An 18,541-nucleotide genomic window follows, 5' to 3' on the forward strand; every position below is an offset into this window, starting at 1 on the left:
GGACCACCATACGTGTAAAAGCGTGTAGCGTTTCCTTACAGGAACTTTTATGCATTACCATTTCAAGAGATTTGAAAACTTTGTTATTTTTTTTTTGGGGGGGGGATTGCAGTTTTCTTTTCCTCCCAAAATTCTTTCCAAGAGGAAAAATGTATTGGAGAACACTTTACCCGAATAATACCAAATTGCTGATAGCATGAGTAACAATAACCATAATCATTATATAGGAAGCTTTTCAATGGGAACGCCGTAATGTAATCCTTAGCTGTTGCAACTCGAGCTTGTTGTCTGACCTTACTGGCTGCTACTAAGCTCCTCTTAACTGACATTCAGATCTCAAACTGCACTTTAAGCTTTATCCTTCGTTATAAAAATAGGAACTCTCTTCTCCTGAAAATTGAATGCTGCCCCTGTATCCCTCTGATTCCCCTCCCGATTTCAACCCTCCATAAATTCCTTGGGAAGAAGGACGATTTTACACTGTGATGCAAAAAAAAAGAAAAAGAAAAAAGGATATGGAATATATATCTATTTAAGAGTGTGTGTGTGTGTGTGTGTGTGTGTGTGTGTGGTTTACCTTTTAGCCATTTGGATCCAAAGAGCTGTCCCTCCTGACAGCTAGTCTCAGATTTTGTTTGACCTTTCATTCTGGTGCTTTATTTAGTGTGAATGAATTTTGAAACCCGTGAATCTACAGCTCACGCTGAAGAACAAGAGGCTCATCTTGATTCACATCCAAACGGCAGCAGTTTCAGCCCTCGGAGAATTTGACTAGAAGAGGAGAGGCTGGCTTGCTAAGGGAGTACGTTGGGGGTGTGTCATAGTTCAGTTTAGGGCAACTGGATTGAGAGTAACCAGCATAGGGACCGTTAACAGCATCCATAATACGTCCTACGAGTTTTCTGACTTGCAGCCCTAACAAAAGAACCGGTGGTGATTCCAATGAAATTAGCTTCTTGTACTCCCCTCTACAAATCCTTTAAAGGTCCAGTTCTGATGTATCTCTTCTATTGCTTTATGGAAGCGGACTCTCCTTCCCTTTGGGATCAGTGTCAACAAAAGTCCTGAATTTCTCAGCAGCCAAACTTTCAACCTTGTGGGCCGACAGCGGTGGCTGTCACTTTTTCCCTTCAACCTTGATTGCTGGCTTCGCTAATGTGGTCGCTCACCTTGATGCATTTCTCAAATCATCCGAAAGACCACTTGGTCGGGATTTTGAGAAGGTTGAGGAGCCTGAAGGGGGAAAAGAAAGACGGAGGGGAAAATCTTACGAAAGAACGTATTTTGATCAGAGAATGCTTGGGCCGAACTACATGTTACACACCAATGTGACTCTATTTCTCATAAAGCTGAAAATTCACACTGAGTGGTAGAAATCCATTTGAAGTGGATTTTATACCAAGCTGTCTACCAAGGTGTAGTTTCTCGTCACAAAAACAGAGACACCTTCCTACAATATTTGCGTGTAACATGTAGTCCTGCAGGCCTTTTGAGTATATATGCAGATGGGCGTTTTCCCTAGAATTTTTTGTTAAAAGAGGGGAAAGTGGAACATCGAATTGCAGCTTAAAATCAGATGCGATTCGTTTGCAGGGATAAGCATTTAAAGGTACCAAACAGAGCAATTATTGTGAAATTTAGGAAACGAGACATAAAAAGGCTGTAGAGAATTTTTTAATCCAGAACAAATTGCGTAGGCCTGAAGTAGCACTCCTGGGAATTGCTGAGCTTTTTTGACTCGGCCTTCTAAGAATTCCTTACAAGAAACTGCATAGTTCAAATTGACAGATTTGGTGGATCCAGATACTGCTGGATTTTGTTTGATGTCTAAAAAAAAGATCAGTCTGGTTACTGAGCTTTCCAGCGTTAATTTAAAATAAAAAAGATACTTGAACATTTTACGAAGCATTTTCCCATTTACCTTTTTTTTTGTAACGTATTCTATTTAAGAGTTTGTGTGTGCTTTTGTGGGTAAGTTTAATCTTTCCCTTCAACTTGAGCACTTTTGTTGCTTGTTATTTTTATTACTGTTGATCTTAACATTTATTTTATATATATATATAAGTATATATACTATATATTTTATAAATTGTAACAGCGATTTTTGTGAACATCTACGCATTATCTACTAGATTTCCCTCCCCTTGGCACAGTGGGTGAACTGACTACAAGCTGGTTCTTGAGATTGTTCATTGGCACTTAGAGGAACACGTCGACAACTTTTACATTTGTGAAGTGTGTGGGGTTTTGTTTGTTGTTGCTGTTCTTGGGAGTCAGTAGTCATGGCTCTCGTAAAATAGCCACACAAACCCAACCTGATTCAAGAGCCAGTCCAAACATAAAAATGCCCGCAAAGTCCATTTGGACCTTCCTAATCGTTCCCACGTGTGGGAAGAGAGTCACAATCCTTGGCGGACATTTTGAGAATTGCCGGTTCAGCTCTTCCTTCTAGGCCGCATCCTCTGAAGGTGGAGGGTCTGGGTGGGCAGTTGTGGGTGACTTCCACACCACGGCACACTTTCAGGGAGATTGTCGACAGCGTGGATGAGAGTTGTCCCACCGGTTTTGTGAGGCTACCCGGCTATCTGCTGCGGCGCTTCCTGAATCCGTTCCCTTGTGTTCTGATCTTTCCTAAGTGTGGCATCCCAATCATTATGGTCGCCGCAGAGAAACTTAATCACGGTTGAACCGTGTGGCAAATATCGTTCTTAAAACTCACTTGGATCTGTGGGGAAATTACACCTCCTAGCACTTAACGTTTTTCAAGGAAAACCAATAGCCCGTGTCATTGGCCGCGAACAAGGATAATCAGCATGAAAACAGGACAAAGTTTTGGCCCTTCATCTGAAACGGGACGTTTGATATTTTCGTTTGCTTGTTTGGTTTTCCGATAAGCTAAAATCTACCCCGTACGTTTTTATCAGGACTTGGAAAGATGACTATACCGAGACCTTTAATTTGCATTTGCTAGGCCAAGAAAGGATTATTTCAAGTGAATGTTTCATTAGCACCACAGTCGTTCTCCCGAGTGTAAAACCGACCAAATAGCGTGAGTTGTAAAACAATTTTTTTAAAAAAAAGATTTTAGAGAAGCAAACACATAGTGTCAAACCCACAGCATTTGTGACAGTTGGTGTGTGCCTCATTGCTGGAACGATTTGGGGAAAAAAAAAAACCAACAACAAACCCGCTTTATTTTGCAGCTGATGTGGCTTCTTCCTGGTTCTCGCCTGAGCAATACTATACACAATTTGTGGTTTCACTTTATTGTATCTCTTTGACAGTATCACAATAAAATCTTTCCGTTGTTTTGTTGAATGTGACTTTTTATTCTCTCTCTCTCTCTCTCTCTCTCTCACACACACACACACACACACACACACTCACTCACTCATGGTAGATACGTCATTTTTGTTTGGTAGTAAAAGAGGATCACGCAAGCCCAGGACTCTGCAACCGTCATAAATATGAGTCAGTTGCCAGGCATCCGAATTTTGATTCCACGACCACGGAGCTACTGCAGTGGTTGTAAGCGTGGAAAAGGGTCACGTCAATTTTTTCAGTGCAGTCGTAAGCTCGGTCACTGAATGAACAGGTGTTAAGTTGACAGCTACCTGCATTTCAGAAAATATTTAATTTTTTATTCATTTATTAAATTTAAATCCTTCCCCCCCCCACCGGTAATGACTCTGGGTGGCCAAACAGAGAGTTTGGGTTCTGTTTAAAAAACAAAAAAAAAACGGCCGCTGTTGGGTTTTCTCCCTGTGTTGAAGCAACACAAAGGCCAATTGTCGCAAACACTTGCTGATCTGGCAGAAAGATCCCCTTTCTTTCCAGTGCAGCTCTGATCTGGAGGCGATGATATACGGGCCAAAGAATGAGCACAATCCACGCAGTTGTTGGCCCTGTTCGCTTCGGCTTCCCAACGCAGGCAGCTAACCGTGTCGTCTGCCGATGACGTCCTTTTCCCTCTTTTTTCGGAGTTGCCCTTCCATCCATCGTCTGTGCACTGAACGTCTTTTGAGTCCTCGCTGAACTTTCCTCTGTTGTTTTTGAAGACCTCCCCACTGTCCCCCCTCACATTTATATTTCCAGTTCCTTTTTGAAAACCTCCAACTGATGGCCAGCAAAGTTTTCTTTTATTTATTAAACTTATACGCTGCTCCGGGTAGCTTATCACATCGCCAAAAAAGCAATTACAATTTGCCCTTCCAGGTCTTAAAAAGTTGCAATCTGTTGGGACAATTTGTTGTAGAGCATGATTAGATGTAAAGGCTGATTTCTTTCTTTCTTTCCAATTCAGCTGAAATGTTTTTTTGTTATCCTGGATCAGACAATTAATTGTTAAAAGAAAAAAAAGCATAATACCTGAAAGCCATAATAGAATTGCAAGAAAGACATGGTTTTGGTATAGGAAATAAATGAGTACTAGGGCACCCGGATCAGAATTATTATTCTTTTCCAGTTTTATTTGGCTTCGCTTGATTGTTCCGTGCTGAACAATGTCTTTTTCTGATCGGGAAATTATTTTAGAAATCGTGCATTGTCTTCTACGTAAAATTAGAACTTTCCAATAAAACATAAATAATATAACCTGCGTGATCTCTCTTAATAGGGATGAATCACTTGGCTTTAGACATTAAAAGCTTTGTTAAATGCTCTTTATGGAAAATGGTTACAGCCACTAATGGGCTTTCAGACTAGATCTTTGTCCCAGAACAATTTTCAAGTTCTTATATATGCTGGCTTCTTCCTCCAGATCTCCAAAGGAAACCCGTTAAGTGTTTGGAACAACTCCATCCAAGATATTAGGGGTTTTTCTGGAGCGTAGTACTAACTTGCTAAGCACATTGATTTGTGCTTCTTAGATTGTAAGCCGCCCTGAGTCTTTGGAGAAGGGCGGGATATAAATGGGATTAAAAAACAAAAACTTAATACAGGTTTGCGAGGTGCTGTGTGAGCTTGGTTGTTTTCTAGCAGATGTTTCATGACCCCCACCCCTAGATAACTTTTTATAAGTGCTGAAGTGAGTGGGATTTGCGGAGTGGAGGAGGAGGGGGGGAGGAGGAGGAGGAGGACTGTGGGGTCCTTGGTTCTCTCTGAGCTTGGTTGTTTTCTAGCAGACGTTTCATGACCCGCCTAGGTAACGTCATCAGTGCTCTGATGCACTCATATAGTAAGTGATGATGTTACCTTGTTGGGTTCAAACTGCCCTAAACAGTTTCTGCTCGATGCCTTCCTCCTGCTGGCCTAAAAATCAGTCTGCAAAAAAAAAAAAATCCTGGGTTGTTTTCCTTCTTACAAAATATTCATGCAATTTAGATCGTTCTGAACTTGGCAAGTTTCTCCGGCCTCCTTTCAGCTTAGTAAATTGGTCCCTTCTTGCAAATCTTGGAAAATGCAGGGGCCTTCGTGTTTTTTTCCGGCAATAAAATGACCAGGCTGGAAAAAAAAAAAAATCCTAAGTCAGCAGGCTTCTGGGGCGGGGGGGGGGGAGAAGAAGGGGGAGCCCCAAATTGATAATCAGGAAACAAATGAAAACGTTAAAAGCTTTTTAATATTTCACACAATCCATCCTGCTTGCAAATTTTGCAACCCGGGAACCTGTACAAAAAAAAACACGTCGTAACGATTAATTTTCAAAGATCGCGCTTTCAACACTTGCACGCACCAGATGTGCACTGTTGTCCAGCCTCTCAGCAAATCCCTGAATAGTCCCAAGAAAAATTCTGCAACATGTCTCTGTAATTTCTATCCAGGTAGCACGTGCTCCAGCACACCTGAGTACAGCATACAAAGCTAACTCCTATTTTGGCTTGGGAAGACAAGGGGCCATTCTCCGGGGTTTTTTTTGTTTTGTTTAGCATGAATGGAGTTAATTGTCATCTTCCTGCTGCAGAACATTTGTCAATGAGATCATCGCCCAAGGAAAAGTGGTGGGCGAGGAAGAATGTTTTATTTTGTTTTATTTTATTTTTTTTAAAAAAGCCCCTTGTGCGTTTTAGCTCGGCAGCTTACTGCATTACCTAGAAACGGATGTGAGAGTCATCAGGAAGTTCACGCTGGATCAAAAAAATGCTTTCCCACGTTGCCAGGTTGAATGGCAACTATGAGAGATCTTTAAAAAGTAAAGGTAACGGTTCCCCCACACACGCGTGCTAGTCGTTTCCAACTCTAGGGGCCGGTGCTCATCTCCGTTTCAAAGCCGAAGAGCCAGCGCTTGTCCGAGGACGTCTCCGTGGTCATGTGGCCGGCATGACTAGACGCCAAAGGCGCACAGAACGCTGTTACCTTCCCACCGTAGCGGTCCCTATTTTTCTACTTGCATTTTTACGTGCTTTCGAACTGCTAGGTTGGCAGAAGCTGGGACGAGTAACAGGCGCTCACTCTGCTACGCGGCACTTGGGATTCGACCCGCCAAACTGCCGACCTTCTGATCGACAAGCTCAGCGTCCTAACCCACTGAGCCACCGCGTCCCTCTGAGAGATCTTAGTGACCTCCAGATGTGCAGGTTCCCCAAAAGGGCCCAAGCTGGATGGCCTGTGCTGGTAATTTCAGGAGTGGGCAGGATCAGCCTGGACCCCTGCGTGCCGTTTTGACGGGGGGGGGGGGGGGGGAAACAACTAAAGACACGTGTGTCCTCAACAGACAGTAGTTCCATTTTGGTGGGGATGGGGGGGAACTATGAAAAGTTGCCCTGGAAGTTGACATGAAGAGGGTGGTGATAAAGAAAAGGGGCTAAAAAAAATGTGGCCCCTTTGGGGAAGATCCTTCAACCCTTCCTAGTTATTTTGCCTTTCTTCAAACAGACACTTCCCAGTTACTCTTCTCTGCTCAACTTTTAATCACGATTAGCTGGGAACACACAATCTGGCTTCGGATTAGTTTCTTTCTAGGGTCCAGAAATCCCTCTGTCTTCGAAAGACGGGGGCTTAAATCCCCCCGAAGAGGTAAGATCAAGTGGCTAGCTGGGGTAGGCCAATAAGCCAGAGGCCCAAAGCCACCAAAGTTTTCCAAGAAGACTTCCCAATGGGCCAGAATATTTTAATCTAACCCACTGCTCTCACAAAGAGAGTGTTGTACTTGTATTTCTGATAAATGCCTATCCAGTTTCTTCTTAAAAGCCTCCAGGGAGGGAGCACCCACAACTTCTGGAGGCAATTTAAATTTAAAACTTAAAAAAAAAACACCACTTCCCCTGATCAGCACAAGCCTCTCCAGGCAAAATTCAAAATGGTGGGGGGGGGCGATTTCCTTCCAGTAAGGCAGGGCTCTTGCAACTTGGCCCTTTTATGACTTGTGGACCTCAACTCCCAGAATGCCTCAGCCAGGCACGCTGGCTGAGGCATTCTGGGAGTTGAAGTCCACAGGCCATACAAGGGCCAGGCTGGAAGACCCCTGCAAAGGGGTCAGCAGAACCTGGGCCGGGTCTGGGCCAGGGAGAGGAGGAGGAGGAGGAGGAGGCAGCAGCAGGAACAGGCTATCAATGTCAGGCAAAGGCAAACAAACCATCTTGCAAAGTGCTGCACTTACCAACACAGTCAGAAGCAGAGCAGTTCCCAAAAGGGATTACAAGCGGCAGAAGTAGAGTTCCACAGAGTAAGGAAAAAGAATATTTTAAAATTCCAGCTCTCTAGTCCTCAAGCCCAGCAAGCAGCAGGGCTCCCACGCAGCTCCAGCAAAGCAAAAGCAAAAGCAAAAGAGATCTTGCCAAAATCAGCCAATCTGCTTCGGTCATGTGACCAGGCACCAAAAAAAAGTGACCCACTTCCGGCTTCTCCTCTCCAAGCCACGTGGCTGCAAAGGCCTGTTTGTGGTCGCGATTTTGCATGCCTAACTGTAAGTATCCTTTCCGAATTAATTCTTCTTTGTGAACACTCGCTAAATAAACGTTCAGACCTGGGGGAATTATCTGTATATGGCCATTTTTGTTAAAATTAAGAATAGGTCCCTTTCATTTTGGAAGTGGGGAGTGGAAAGGTTACTGTGCATTTGAATAACTGCCCCCTGCTTTTAATTAAGCAGCCAGTTGCATTTAAACATGGTGGCCTTGTGGAAGAGCCATTGATAGACTCGGGGGCTCCGAGTGGAAAGGTTTTTTTTTTAAAAATAATAATATAAAATAAAATTAAAAACCGCCTAAGGTTTTACTTTGCATTTCTTCCAATTTACTGTGCATTTGAATTAATGCCCCCTGCTTTTAATTAAGCAGCCAGTTGCATTTAAACATGGAGGCCTTGTGGAAGAGCCATTGATAGACTCGGGGGCTCCGAGTGGAAAGGTTTTTTTTTTAAAAATAATAATATAAAATAAAATTAAAAACCGCCTAAGGTTTTACTTTGCATTTCTTCCAATTTACTGTGCATTTGAATTAATGCCCCCTGCTTTTAATTAAACAGCCAGTTGCATTTAAACATGGAGGCCTTGTGGAAGAGCCATTGATAGACTCTGGGGCTCCGAGTGGAAAGGTTTTTTAAAAATAATAATAATATAAAATAAAATAAACTGCTAGGGTTTTCTTTGCATTTGTTCCAATTTAATTAAACAGCCAGTTGCATTTAAACATGGAGGCCTTGTGGAAGAGCCATTGATAGACTCGGGCTCCGAGTGGAAAGGTTTTTTAAAAAAATAATAATATAAAATAAAATAAAAAACCGCCTAAGGTTTTACTTTGCATTTCTTCCAATTTACTGTGCATTTGAATTAATGCCCCCTGCTTTTAATTAAACAGCCATGTTGCTGCATTCAAATATGGAGGCCTTGTTGAAGAGCCACTGATGGACTTTGTGGCTCCCTTTTTTCCCAGGCACCCAGTGGAAAGGTTTTTTTAAAAAAATAAAATAAAACTCCTAGGGTTTTCTTTGCATTTGTTCCAATTTACTGTGCATTTGAATAACCGCCCCCTGCTTTTAATTAAACAGCCAGTTGCTTGTCCGCTGCACTTAAACATGGAGGCCTTGTTGAAGAGCCCCTGATGGGCTGTGTGGCTCCCTTAGGCACCCAGTTCGCCATCTCCGCTTCAGCTCCCACAGCCTCATCACGGCCAACATCCCCAGTGAGAAGACTCCCCGAGGGGCCAGCATCACGGACAACGCCTTGACCGCTCACCAAAGGTGACAACTGACCCTCACGGTGGTGCTTTTTATCTCAACCAGCAGGAGGCGCCCTGTGACACCACTCTCAGGGTTGCTAGACTACAATTCCCAGCAGCCTTAGCTAGACAATATTGCGGGACGCTGGGAGGCATTCCCCCAAGTTGGCCTTCCTCAGTTTAAACCAAGGGTCTTCAAACTTGGCCCTTTTATGACTTGTGGACTTCAACTCGAAGAATTCCTCAGCCAGCGTGCCTGGCTGAGGAATTCTGGGAGTTGAAGTCCACAAGTCATAAAAGGGCCAAGTTTGAAGACCCCTAGTAAAAACAGGAACAGAGAAGAAGCCGCAATGGAAGAGCGTTTGAGGGCTTATGGTGGCAGAGAGCCAGGATGTTGTGGCCAAGCCAGGCAGGGGTTTAGGATGGGAGGGTAGCCAGCTATAAATTTGGTGAGCAGCAAGTGGCTTGGAAGAACAAACCCAGGCGATGGGTGAAGGGTGGTAAGATGTTCCAGCACCCATTATTATGGGTTGGCTTGGCTAAGGTTGCTGGGAATTATAGTCCAGCTGCTTCTGGATGGCTATTGGCCTCGCCTCCTCTTGGAAAACATAGTAGTTTAGCTTATCCAAATCCTGTTTTAAATCTCTTCTCGTCTCCTCCCTTCCCTTTCCCCCTTTCCCTTCCCTTCCCTCTTCTCCTCTTTTCCCCTCCCTTCCCCTTCTCCCCTTACCTCCTTTTCCCTTCTCTCTTCCATCCCCTCCCCTCCTCTTCCCACTTCCCTCTCTTATCCCCTCTTTCCTTCTCCCTTCCCTTCCCTTCTGTTTCCTTATACTCTGAGCTGACTTCCAAGAAGGTGAATACAAGACAGTTGGCATATCTAGAGCAGTGTTTCTCAACCTTGATTACTTTAAGACAGGCAGGTCAAACGCATGACATCATGTGATGTTGCGCGATGTATCACAACTTTTCCCCTTGCAGGCAATGGGGTGGGCACGGTTTCGGCGTGATGCATCCATCCCACAGGCCAGCAGTTTGACATGCCTGCTTTAAGAGGACTGAACTTCAATCCCCAGGATTCCCCAGCCAGGGAATTCTGGGGATTGAAGTCCACACGTCTTAACGTGGCCGAGGTTGAGAAGCACTACTCTAAAAGTAGAACAACCTGGAACCATTAAGGGTGCTCCTTCAAGCACATGGGCCTACTCTGAATTGATGTGCTTGCATTTGAACATCTCCTTGGCCCTAGAGAGGAACCAGAGTCTGGAGCAGGGGTCTGCAAGTACGCTGGCTGAGGAATTCTGGAAGTTGAAGTCCACAAGTCATAAAAGGGCCAAGTTTGAAGACCCCTGGCCTGGAGCAACATTCTTCAATCTGGGCAACTTTTAAAATGTGTGGACCAATTCCTAGAATTCCCCAACCAGCTTGAATTTGAAGTGCAGACATCTTAACGTTGCCAAAGTTGGAAAGTTGCTCCAGAGGGTTTCGAACAACTGGGAACCAGGCTGGTTGAAAAGCACCCTGCTTATTTTCTTTTCCCTTTTCTCCCCTTGCTTCTCTCTGAACAGGCACAGAGGCATTATCTACGCCTACGAATTCTCCACAGACACGCTGGTGGCAGAGAGCGTCCTTCCTATCTGCCGCTCCTCTTACAACGATGTGGCCGGCTACAACTACAACATTGGCCTTGTTGTCCCCTATGACAACATCTAGGCAGGGTGGGAAGAAGGGAAGTCCAGCTGAGCTGGACCCTGGAGAAGGAGAACCCCGAGGATGGCGTTCCTGCAGACCTCTTTGGAGGGCTTGGAAGCCATAGGTTGGCCAAGCAGGTAGCAGCAGGGGGTGGGCACATGGGGGTCTCCCCAAAGCTGTAGGAACGAAGAAGAGGTGGTGGCCAACAGGAACCATGATAGATAGGCAAGAATCAGGAGATGATAATAAAGGCTTTAGCCCAAGAATCAGGAGGTCGTAAGACAGGTTGTAGCCCACGTGTGCAGAGACCATCCTAGTGGAAGGGAGGGCTTCCATTCCTTGCACCTAGCTGAAATAGTTCAGTGCTGCCTTTCTGGAACAGGCGCCGATGCTACCTGCAACATCTGGAGATCTTAAGAAGAAAATGAGACTTTGGGAGCTTTTTTTCTTGTAAATAAAATATCTTTATAAAGCGTTGGTCTCAGGATGAGGGTGTTGGTGTGCTTGAAAATGGCTGTTTTATTGTCGGGGTGCTGATTTTCGAAATCCCACATTAGGAGAAAATCCAGAGGCCATCCCAGTTGGAGAAAATCCTGCCATAGGTAAGTCAAGCACGTGTGTGTAAGTATCCTTTCTTCTCCAGCTCCGCTGGCACTTTGCCTGATCGCACCAGGACTGCCGAAGCAGCACCCCTCCTTAACTCTGCTGCCTGGGGCTGCTGGGAGTTGTAGTACATCTGTACCTTGGTGCGGCATGAGGATCTTTGCCTGATCTATTCTCTAGGCCAGTTTTTGCTTTGCCTGATCACAAGTCATCTTGTGGGGCCTCCCTGCTGGGTGGGCTAGAGCAGCTGCCAAACCAGCAGGGAAAGCACCATAGGTATTCCTCTCCTCAGCCATTGCAACATGGGCTGAGGATGATGGGACTTGGTGGCCAGAGAGAACTCGGATCTCTCTGTGGAGCTGCAGAAGGTGCACATACAGGTGGATGTATATTGTGTATAGAGCCAAGGCAGTGTTTTGCAAACTTGTCAGATGTGGGGGACTTCAACTCCCAAGTAATTCTGGGAGTTGAAAGCCACCAATCTTAAAAGTGGGCAAGTTTGAAAAAGACTGCTCTAAGGTTACCAGATCTGGGCTGCAAAAACATGCTAGGCCACTAGAGGGTGCCAAATGTAGTTTGCTGCCCTCTAGTGGCTTTTTCTTCGTTTGCAGCCCAGAGCTGGTAACCTTAGTATGGTATACACCCTAATATATGGTAATATGTAGATACATAAACATATACCATATATTAGGGAATATGCCTATTATTGTATGTGGCTGTGTACATTAACACAGTTGCATACAGTCATCTAGGCTAAGATCTATTGGGGCTTTCCTAATAGATCTTAGCCTATATTGCTCTTATGTGTCTGTGTATCAACACAGACACATAGAGCAATATAGGCTAAGATCTATTAGGGGAAAAGGGCCCCAATAGACCTTAGCCTAGATGACTGTGTGCAACTGTGTTAATGTACACAGGCACATACAGTAATAGGGGTATGTCCCAATAAGTAGGAATGAACCGGACACTCTGTGACTTAACTACGTACATGGACCTGTGTGTGGGAGGGAGGTGCTTATGTTTTGTGTGTTGTTTTTTTTTTTGCCTCCTCGCTTCTCATCCAAGAAGCTTCTTCAGTTCTGGCTGACTGGTGAGGAATGGAAGGATTTATATTCTTTGCAGTCATCTGGTCCTTAGTACTCCAAAGGTCCGTCATTAGCTCTTCCAGAGCTGTTGAAGCCACATGGGGGGTTTACCTGTACCCTCGGAGTCACCTGAACCAGTGTGGAGATGAGCCTGGGGCCTTCTTGGGAGTGCTGAAAGGACCGTGTTGGAGATGGGAGAAAGGTGGTGGTGTATCCCTCCCCCTCTGTCGAGAGAGGCCTGTTCAGTTTTAACACAGATGGCCTCTTTCACCCCTTTCAAACCAGGGGTCCTCTCCATCCAGAACGAGGACTTTAATGTCTTCAAGAGTGGCCTTTTGTCTCTCAAATGCAGATGGACCACTGTTCCAAATGTTCTTTTCCAAGAGGCAATTGGACTTCCTTTGTTTTTCCTTGAAGTTCTCATCCAAGAAGTTTTTTGGATGAGAAGTGAAAGTCTTCAAGAAAAAACTAAGTCTAGTTGCCTCTTGGAAAAGGACCTCTGGAGCAAACTGTGACCTGGCTAAGAATCCATAGACATATGAACTGCTGAATTTTGTCCTGATGGGTTTATTCTCCTATGTTGTGCCAACAAAACCACCACTTCACAAGCGCATGGCACAACATAGGAGACCAAACCCGTTGGGACAAGATTCATACTTCAACATTGAAGTATACAGAAAACGCACACAGTGTTTACATTCACTGGAGCAAAGACACAGAAGTCATCAGAATCCTAAACCACTGGGCTGAAGGTTTACCTACCGGCAAAGAGGGACAAGAAGGACTAAAACACATCGAAGAAGCCCTCAGAACCTGTGGCTATCCCAATTGAGCCTTCATCAAATCCAGATAAAGATCCAGTAGGATCCTTTGTCCCCCCCTGGCCCCCAATAAGGACAAAAGAACAACAAATGAAGCAACATTAATCCATAAAGTGCAGGAATATCTGAAAAACTCAGGAGGATTTTCAACTAATTCAACGTACATACACACTTTCAACCCAAAAATACACTAAGGCAGTGTTTCTCAAAACTTTGGCAACTTTTAAGATGTGTGGATTTCAGGTCCCAGAATTCCTCAGCCACCATGCTCACTCAGGAATTCTGGGAGCTGAAGTTCACACATCTTAAAAAAGTTGCCAAGATTGAGAAACTGCACTAAGGCAGAAGCTTGTCCACCCCAAGGATAAAATGCCTACATACAAATTGAGCAATGCAATATGTGCAGTAGAATGGAGTAAGACATTTACAGGTCTGTAAGTTGGAGAAACAAAACAAGCCACAAATGCATGGCACAACCTAGGAGAACAAGCCCACCAGGACGAGATTTAGCGGTCCATCTGCATTTGAAAGACGAAGGCCACTCTTTCGAAGACAGCGAAGTCCACGCTCTGGATAGAAAGGACATCTGGATAGAGAGGACCGCTGGTTTGAAAGAGGGGTCAAAGAGGCCATCTGTGTTAAAGCCCAACAGGCCTCTCTCGACAGAGGGGGAGGGATACGACACCACTTACCTCCTGTCTCCAACACGGTCCTTGCAGCAGTCCCAAGGAGGTCCCACGCCCATCGCCACACTGGTCCAGGTGACCCCGAGGATACAGATAAACCCCCAAGTGGCCTCAACGACTCTTGAGAGCTAACGACTTACCTTTGGAGTACTAAGGACCAGATGACTGCAAAGAATATAAATCGTTCCATTTCCCACCAGTCAGTCAGAACTGAACAAGCTTCTTGGATGAGAAGCGAAACGTTGGGGCATGTCTATATACATATATACACATGCAGAGACTTGTTGGCATAATTAGTTTATTCCAGGAATAGACAAATTATGTCTCTCTGTGTGCATATATATACATACACATATATGTGCATATTAGCATATTTTAGTAAATAGAACTATCTGTATGAAATGCTAATATGTACATAGAGGAATGCCTATATATATTACTACATAAAGCTGCTATAGGTAGCCCTTGAATTAAGAGTTCATTTAGTGACTGTTTGAAGGTATAACAGCACTGAAGAAAGTAGCTTACAATTTTAACATCCTCGTGGCATGTGATTAAAGTTCAGAAGCTTGACAGTTGACTCATACTTATGACGGTTGCAGTGTCCTGGGGTCAGGTAATTGCATTTTGTGACCTGACAAGCAAAGTCAATTGGGAAGTGAGATTCACTTAAGAATCGTGTTACTAACTCAACAACTGCAGTTAACAAATATAGCAAGAAAAGTCATTAAATTGGGCAAAACTCACTTAACAAAATGCATCGCTTAGCAACAGAAGCTCTGGACTCAAATGTGGCCATTAAGTCAAGGACTACCTGTAATATATATAGCCATTTGCCCCGAAAGCTAGCTTACCATGGGCGCCCCCTTATAACGGCACCCCTGCTCATGACGTGGAGCGGGGGGTCCTTTTGGTGTTTGGGGCTTTGTAACAGCCCAGGAAGCTAGAAGTAAAACACGTAACAACTGCACAAATATATCAAACACAACAACAACACTGCATCAAAGCAGAGGTCCTTTTACTGGAGGCTGGAAGGTTGGTCTTCAACTCAAGACGGGAATCCATGTGGCTGGTCCAGATGAGTCTGAACTTCATGGATCCGTGGCAGTTGCTCCAAGAGACATGTGGCCCTCCCACCCACCCAAACAAGCTCACAGCCATCTCCAAAGCCTCCCACCACCCTGTTGCAGCTACTCCGCTGGCGTCAGTAGCAAAGCGCCATGGGTTCCAGCGTCAGGAAGCGGACGTGCATCTTGGTCTCTATGTCGATTCCTTCCCGTATCTGGCATCAGAAGGAAAGAAAAAATAGAGTTAGAGGAGAAGACAATTTCTGATCTTGCAAATCTTCAGTTGTACTTCAGAAAGGAGCAAATGTTACGTTCCAGAACTCTCGACTCACAGTTGACTTGGCCTTAGATTTTTCCCAAAAAATAGCTAGAGGAGAGATTCATTCCAAAAGGGATGTATGGACTTCCCTTTGCTTGGTCCTGCATGAGGTGGCTTCCTCTTGTGAATATATTGAAAGAGGAGTTACCAGAATGCCCGTCTTTTGAAATCTTTTTTCCCCCTTTTTAATCTAAATCCTTTAAGTATGTGCAGGTATCTTTTCTTTGCTTACCTTTTTATTTATTAAGTATTAATTCAAATTCTATGGCTCCCGTCTCAAGAAGTGACTTTGTGAACAAAATTAAACATTGCAACAGCGCAACAATTACGTTTGCATGTTTTACTTAGCTAATAAAAAAATATTAAGAAAGCCAAAAATCCAATAGTTGTTTTTTTTTTAAGGTTACATCTATTTCAGCCAGAAATAATATTTCCGAAATGTTGTTGAGGTCTTCGTGCTGTTAGAACGGCAGCGAAAACAATGCTTTATTTAAACATATTGTTCTATTTGAGGCTGAAGGAATCAACATGCATTAACTCGACTTTAAGATTTAGTATTTTCAGATGTTTCGATTCTTTTGAGATTTATCTCTCGCATGTGGGAGTTGAGATCTGCAGAATGGAAATGCATTTATAGCCAAGAGACTTACTGTATTGTTCAGTCCTGGAAAGACAAACATATGGCTGCAACTATTCTGTGGTTTGCACAATTAATGAATATAGATTAGCTATGTATGTCTGTAATGAATCATCACTTCATTTCTGTTTATGGATATAGACGTTCTGTAAATATATATCTTGCATGTTTTCTTAATTTGTCCCTTTAGAATTTGGTGCTTTCTTTTTTTGTATTTATTTCATTAGAAAAAGGGATAAAAGAGGCTGTATTTTTTTTTCTTTACACAAGCCTCCAGGGGGCACTTGGAAGGGGGGGGGGGAGTCACAAGGGCAGTTGTGATCATCCTATCAAAGCCTGCCTGTTTTTTACATGCGTTGCATGAAGGATTGTGCTGTTAAGTTTTATTAATAAAGTTGCTAATATTTCTTGAAAAGTCTTTTTTATACCAATTGGCCTGTACATTTATAGTCAGGATGGCACGACATAAGGAAAAAGAGGCAAAGAGGGAGAAGGAAAACTTAACACACTGGATAACTACTACGTCTCTTAAATTATTCAACCAGTGAGATATCACACAACGGGTATTTTTACTGGAGTTGGTATATGATGGCTCTACTGCATTCATTTCACTTTTAGCAGCAGCTATGTTACAAAAAGTGTTTTTTTTCTATTTATGATACGTATTAATACCTCCACCTTTCTCCATGGATTACAAGCAAAAAAAGATATTGCAGGGAGGGAGAGAGGGAGGAAGAGATGAAATAGAGAAGAGATATAGAGAGATGGACAGACAAATGGATAAGCAGATGAAATATAGATGAGATAAAGAGATATAAAATGTATAAAATATAGACAAGAGATACACAGATGAAAGAGAGAAAACGTGGATAAAGAAAAGATATAGATGAAATAAGAGATGGATGGATGGATAGATGAGATAGATAGATGATAGACAGATAGATAATGAATACAAAGAACAAAATAGTAACAAAGGCAGAAAACCTGTCCGGATGTTGCTAAACTACAACTCCCAGCAGCCTCAGGCCAGAGTAAGGGATGCGGGGGGGGGGGGGGGCTGTGATCCAACAGCAGCTGGAAATCTATGTTTGGCACCATCTCTAATTTTCTTTTATCATGTTCTTGATAAAGATTAGTGAATGAAAGAAGTTGACATGAGGATCAAGATGAATCTCCCTTGAAGGCACCAAAGACCTTAGCCAAGCTCTTCATCGTTTCTCATCCTCCGGTTGAGGGGAATCTCCATCTTCTGAAATGCTCTGTGTAGTTGCTTCTAAAGTTGGCCTGTGTTGTGTCAGAACCGGGCACAGCTACCCAACCTTTATGATTGTGGCACTGAAAGCCAGTGTGGAAAGACACACATCTGAGAAAGTCCTCAATGCATCCTTGAAGCCAACCCAAGGACCCGGGTGATGGTCCTACGAGCAAAGAATTCACGGCTTCCAAACAGCATCCTTTGTGTAGCTGTGGAAGCCTGTTGTGCGAAGGTGTGGTATCTTAGAACACCTACATCCCCCATGGAGGACAACCCAATCAACTATACAATCCCAGCCATTTGAAGGAGAAATGGCAATAGACCAACATAAGACTGACTTTGGAGAAGACAGAGATTGTTAGCAAAATGGGAGGTCAGCTCAAGAAACAAGACCACACCAGAATGAAATTTAACTAGGTTACCCTTGGCATAAAAGGAAGGGAGAGAAAACGCCAGGCTTTGAAGATGCTTTAAGAGCTCATCTCAATGTGCTCTCCTCTGCCTCTCCGCGCGCTCAGGCAGGTTCGGCATGTCACCGGGTCACCTCGCCCGGCTGATCAGAGGAGAAAACCCTAGGAATTTATAATATTATTATTTTTAAAAAACCTTTCCACTGGGTGCCTGCAAAAAAGGGAGCCCCAGAGTCTATCAATGGCTCTTCTACAAGGCCTCCATGTTTAAATACAACTGGCTGTTTAATTAAAAGCAGGGTGCAGTTATTCAAGTGCACACTAAATTGGAACAAATGCAAAAACCCTAGGAGTTTTATTTTATTTTTTAAAAAAACCTTTCCACTGGGTGCCTGGGAAAAAAGGGAGCCACAGAGTCCATCAGTGGCTCTTCAACAAGGCCTCCATATTTGAATGCAGCAACATGGCTGTTTTATTAAAAGCAGGGGCAAGTTATTCAAGTGCATGGTAAATTGGAACAAATGCAAAGTAAAACCTTAGGCGTTTATTTTATTTTATGAAAAAAACCGTTTCCACTGGGTGCCTGGGGAAAAAAGGGAGCCACAGTCTATCAATGGCTCTTCAACAAGGTCTCCATGTTTAAATGCAACTGGCTGTTTAATTAAAAGCAGGGGGCAGTTATTCAAATGCACAGTAAATTGGAACAAATGCAAAGAAAACCCTGGGAGTTTATTTTATTTTATTTAAAAAAAAACCTTTCCACTCCCCATTTCCAAAATGAAAGGGACCTATTCTTAATTTTAACAAAAACGGCCATATACAGGTAATTCCCCCAGGTCTGAACGTTTATTTAGCGAGTGTTCACAAAGAAGAA

The 18,541-nt window shown here is 43.6% G+C and overlaps 1 long non-coding RNA gene across 1 annotated transcript; it reads left to right on the plus strand.

Annotated features, from left to right (window-relative positions):
- The first annotated feature begins 7,738 nt into the window (after positions 1–7,738).
- LOC310646682 lies at positions 7,739–11,277 on the plus strand. Its single transcript, XR_014493741.1, has 3 exons — positions 7,739–7,840; positions 8,998–9,114; positions 10,658–11,277. It is a non-coding gene; the product is annotated as an uncharacterized lncRNA (long non-coding RNA).
- The last annotated feature ends 7,264 nt before the right edge of the window (positions 11,278–18,541 follow it).

Source organism: Vipera ursinii (assembly GCF_947247035.1).
Source record: "Vipera ursinii genome assembly, chromosome: 14".
Classification (NCBI taxonomy): Eukaryota; Metazoa; Chordata; class Lepidosauria; order Squamata; family Viperidae; genus Vipera; species Vipera ursinii.